This window comes from Microtus ochrogaster, unplaced genomic scaffold (assembly GCF_000317375.1).
Source record: "Microtus ochrogaster isolate Prairie Vole_2 unplaced genomic scaffold, MicOch1.0 UNK25, whole genome shotgun sequence".
In the NCBI taxonomy this organism is placed as follows: domain Eukaryota; kingdom Metazoa; phylum Chordata; class Mammalia; order Rodentia; family Cricetidae; genus Microtus; species Microtus ochrogaster.
In genome coordinates, this window is record NW_004949123.1 from 1,926,229 (window position 1) to 1,931,367 (window position 5,139).

Here is a 5,139-nt window from a genome sequence, read left to right on the forward strand (position 1 = left end):
TTTTTTTTTTTTTTTTGGTTTTTTGAGGCAGGGTTTCTATGTGGGCATCCACCATTTTCAATGAGTTGTAATGGATTGAGCAAAAATGATCTCTAGATAATTATGATTAATATTTAAATTGGATACACTGATGTAAAAGTCAGCTGTAGAGAAAATGAGAATGGAAATAAAGGCCATTTATTAAAAGGGAAGACATTTGAGGCCAGCCAGTGGTGGTGCACACCTTTAATCCCAGCACTTGGGAGGCAGAGGTAGGTGGATCTCTGTGAGTTTGAGCCCAGCCTGATCTGGTCTACATGGTGAGTTCCAGAACAGCCAGGGCTACATAGAGAAACTCTGTCTCAGAAAAAGAGAGAGAGAGAGAGAGAGAGAGAGAGAGAGAGAGAGAGACAGAGAGAGACAGAGAAAAAGAGAGAGAGAGAAAGGGCATTCATGAGAATGGGAGTGGGCTTGTGAGCTAGAAAAAGAAAGGTGTACATTCAAAAGCCCCTTGCGGCGTTGAGTCCTGGTCCTTCTCAGGTTATTTACATAACATCATCAGAAAATTGAGTAACATTTTAGACATTCTAAACTTTTTTAAAAGATCTATTTATTATTATGTATACAGTGTTCTGCCTGCACCAGAGGCACCAAATCTCATTACAGATGGTTGTGAGCCACTATGTGGTTTAAGGAACTGAACTCAGGACCTCTGGAAGAGCAGTCAGTGTTCTTAACCTCTGAGTCATCTCTCCAACCTAAACACAATTTCTAAAAAGGAAAAAAAGAACATATATGTTTATGTCACCAACTTTTCCTATCTGTAGTTTTTTGTTAGTATAAAGGTGTTAAAATTTTACCTTTTTAGAGATCACACAAATTATTGAACAAACATTATATAATTAAGAGTTCAAAGAAATAAATGTAAAAATAGTCTCATGACAATTACTGTTACAGAGAAAGAGGGAACAGTTATTAGTCAACGGTGGAAAGCATGCAACTCTGAGAAAAACCTTAAAAACAGGTACCCAGCCCTTTGAAAACACGGCCCACAGCCATGGATTGCACAGGAAGTCTCTCATCCGTGACCTTCCTTTTCAGTTCAATACCTAACGTCAACGGCAGTCCAAAACTAATAAGTCCTAAATTCCAGAAAGCACATAATTCATAAGGCTTTACATATGAACCATTCTGAAACGCAAGATGAAATGCTCTAGTTCTACCGAGAAAGCAAATCATCACTGTGTCCATTGTATCCACACTGTATGTTACCACCCTGCCAGTCATTTACCAGCAACTATCCTGACAGGTAAAGGTCACATTGTTGTAGTCTTAGTCACCTGATCTTTATTGTTCTTATTAATGGTTTCAAGGCACAAGAGCAGAGACACTTACAATTTCGTTACCATATATTGCTACAACTGCTGTTTATTATTAGATATCAATTTATTACTTCACCTATTGATCATAAATTAATTATCACATGTATTACATGTATGGTTTATACAGGAAAAGGCTTGTTGGGTGTTACTCAAGATTTCAAGACTGGGGTCCTTAAAGTGTCCCCAGTGGATGCAACAGGTACTGCACCAATGCTGGTCAGCCGCCAACTTTCCTCCATCAGCACATGTCCATGACAATTTACAAACTGAACAGCGAGGCTGAGGAGAACTGGTCCTTCCTCAGTCAACACACTAAATCAGTCCTCTTACAAAGGCAACTTCAACTTCAGATATATTTTAGAGCAAAAATGGATCCTAAATGCAAAACATTACACTCAACCAAAGAAGGGCCCTAGAAAGTCCGAGTTTAGAATTTTTTTGTAGGAAAATATATATAAATCATAATCTTATATGTAAAACAAGTTATTATTCATCTTCTATGGAAGGAAATGTTTCCATTCACTTTAATTTTATAAGGTTATATGAGAAGAATTCTAATTAAAAAGGACAAAAAAAAACCTCTGTGGAAGCAAGAAAATTTGTACTCCAGGCACTGGAGGATGTTAGAACTTATTAGGCAAACAGAAGCAAGGCATTCTATTTAAGGGAAGCTACTCAAGCAAAAGCAAAGAGGTGGCGTGTTCAGACTGCTCGGGGCAAGCACACTGTCATGAGTGAGATTCTCAGAAGGGAGGACAGGACCAAATTATGAGACTTCACTATCTGGCTGACACACATATTTGGGAGTGTATTTCTGCAATGGGGAACCTCATAGGGATTTTTTGTTGTTGTTGTTTCTGTTTTTCAACAACAACAACAAAAAATAGCAAAATCCAACGTCAGGAAGAGAAACTAGCAGCACTGTATGGGGTAGGACGAGGAGAAAGAGGAGAAAAATACTACAAAACCTGAATCAGAAGTCTCTCTGGCCATCTCAGAACACCAAGTACATTATCTGTGCATAACAGATGTCCAACTGTCTTCCTTGGATTTCTTGCCTGAGAAGACGACAAAAACTAGGGGGCAGCAAAGAATTCACTAATGCTGGGATAGGGGTGCAGCTCAGAACAAGTGGAAGTAAGAACCCCCAGCATTTTGAAAAACAAGAAAGAATTCTGTAACAATGCACAAACAAGAGTTAAATACATTCCTGCTTTACAGTGAAGACTATATTCATGAAGAAATTAAGTTTTTAGAAAGGTTAAAAGCAATGGGAAGTGTAACTTGATTTAGAAGGCTATAAAAGCCAGCAATAGTTAGGAGGGAGGAAATATTCCTTCACACTTCATAACAAAACACGGAACCTATAGGCGGTTTTAATTAGAATAATGCGCCACAAATGGGAGGGAGACGTGTGGGGATTTAAATGCACTACACACAGCTGGCACTTTCAGATGGGGCGGCAGCTTCAATCCTGCCAGTAACTTATTAATTATAGTCTTAAAATAAATACCCACAGTCTGGTGGTTTGGGGTTTTGTTTTTTTTTTTGTAAATCTTGGAATATTTTATGGATAAGAAAAGGCGAAGGCTGGGGATATGGCTCAGTTTTGCTTAGCATAACCTGCCCTGGATTTGACTCTAAGTATGAAGGGTTTATTCACAGCACCGGTCAAGAACAAACTCGGTGAGACCCTGTCTCAAATAGAGAGAGAGGGGGGGGGGGAAGAAAGGGGAGGGAGAGAAGGAAAGAGGGAAGAAAGGAAAGAAAAAAAAGTCAGTAATTTTACCACAGGTGTAATTTGTGTACAGCTGTAGTCCAGCTACTGGGGAGGCTGAGACAGGTGGATTCCAAGTTGCAGGACAACCCTGGAAACCTAGCAACACTATCTGAAATAATTAACAAGCCTGGAAGTATTTGAGTGACAGAACTCTTGTCTGGTGTTCACGTGGCTCAGTGCTCAAACTCAAGCATAGAGGCAGAGGGAGCCACGTTAAAAACGACTCTATTCCATTCCTTTTCATAATTAGCCTAGTATTAAATCTCAAATTTACATGAAAACATATTTATAATATTGTACGAACTGACTTAATAAAAATTCAGTTATTTTTTTTCTGTGGGACATGCGTCCACAATATCCCACATTTTCTGAGTTCATAGCCAGTCCAATTCTTAAATTATAAGTTAGAAGTAGCTTGCAAGAGGGACCTACGAATGCTTGGTACGAACAGTCAGGCACCCCTGAGCCCCCCCCACTCCTCAAACGACAGCGATCTTTGCTTTTGTACTTCTGGATAACGAGTGGTGCTCTAGCATGTAGAAACCCCACACAAAAGTGTTTGTTCTTCTTTATCCAAAGCAATTGGGATGATTACTAACATGCCGGGAAATTTTCAGTGTAACCTTTCAAAGCAGCAGCCTGAAACTTCAGCTCCGTTGGTGACAGGCACTTCCCGAACAAACCACTCCAATCAATACGCGCCCCCGAAAGTCAAGAACTTACCTCTTCTAATCCTACAGTACGGTTAAATTATGCATTGAGGCAAATAAAAATTTCCACCCTTACTCGTTTCAACAGAGCTCAAATGATACTAGTTAAAATTACTTCACTGTTTACCATTAAAATGCAAGGAAACTGGGTTGTCCACTTTTCATTTGAAGATAAGTTCACAGATTTCGGGGAAAGGTCTCACAACCTTTTACACCTGATTTAAAATTGTTAGCAACGATCTATCAGTTTCACCTGCCAGTAGAAAACAGGTTGAGTTCCAAAAGTTCACGAGTTTAAATGTGATTTGAAAAAAAAAAAAAACTGTCTGGTTTGGGGAGCAGGGGCCGGCGACGCGTCTCGGATTCGATTCCACGGGGATAAGGCTTTGTACCTACTGTCTGTTACACTCGTGAACGCGTGAAGTCGCTGCATCCCTGCAAACGTTTGCAAGATCTGCAGAACCCTCTCCCCACTTTCCCCTCATTTAAAAGAAACCAGCCGAGCGCCGGTGCGGGTGCGAAGCCCCCCGCCGAGCCCTGAGGTCCCGACGTCACCCGAGCCGGTGGAGCTCAGGTGTCCCGAGACCCCGCCACACGCCCCCCGCCTCCACGCCCCTCTCGGTCGCCACTCAGGCTCGGCTCACCTCCCTCCGGGCAGCGGCTCAGAGGAACGCGGTGCCGCTGCAGGGCTGAGTGCCTCCGGCCGCAGACCCGCGACCACGGCGCTTCCCCCGGGCGGGTCCCCGCGGCGACGCCGAGCCAGGCAGGGGCACCGCGGGAGGCCGGAGCGCGCCCCCGGCGCCCGCCCCCGGCAGGTCACGTGGGCCAGAGCTTCGGACGCCCCCCTGGCCTCTCCGGGCGTCCCACCGCCAGCCAGCAGCCCTCGGCGCCTGTGCTCCTCTGCGCCTGCGCCGACCTCCAGGCTCTCCCATTCAAACCGACAACGCCCCGCGTCTTTTGGACCGGCCAATGGCGACGGCGGGGCGGGGCTAGGCGAGCGGAGGCGGGGCTAAGTGAGCCGGGGTTCCCTCCACCTAAAGACCTGCGAGCTTGTCTGTCTGTGGGGCTTGGTCCTCTTATGCTTCTGACCTCCTCCACCAACTGGAAGTTTATTGTTCTCGAATTTCTCCTTCCGACGCCGAAAAGTGGAACAATAAACATCAGAGTTCAGGCCGGGTCTAGTTCACACTTTGAACGCTGGAACCCCGCGGCCAGTGCCTCTTGCCCTGCAGGCTCAGTCCCGCCCTGGGAAAGTCTTCCAAGAGGCAGATGTGAGAAAGAAAGAGGC

The 5,139-nt window shown here is 44.3% G+C and overlaps 1 protein-coding gene across 2 annotated transcripts in view; it reads right to left on the minus strand.

Moving 5' to 3' along the window:
* Positions 1-4,735, minus strand: part of Gpsm2 (G protein signaling modulator 2) — a 46,016-nt gene extending 41,281 nt beyond the window's left edge. For both annotated transcript variants that reach the window (XM_026789657.1, XM_005367903.3), the window contains exon 1: positions 4,496-4,735. The gene's annotated coding sequence lies outside the window, so the exon portion shown is untranslated. The remainder of the gene's footprint in view (positions 1-4,495) is intronic.
* Positions 4,736-5,139: the final 404 nt, after the last annotated feature.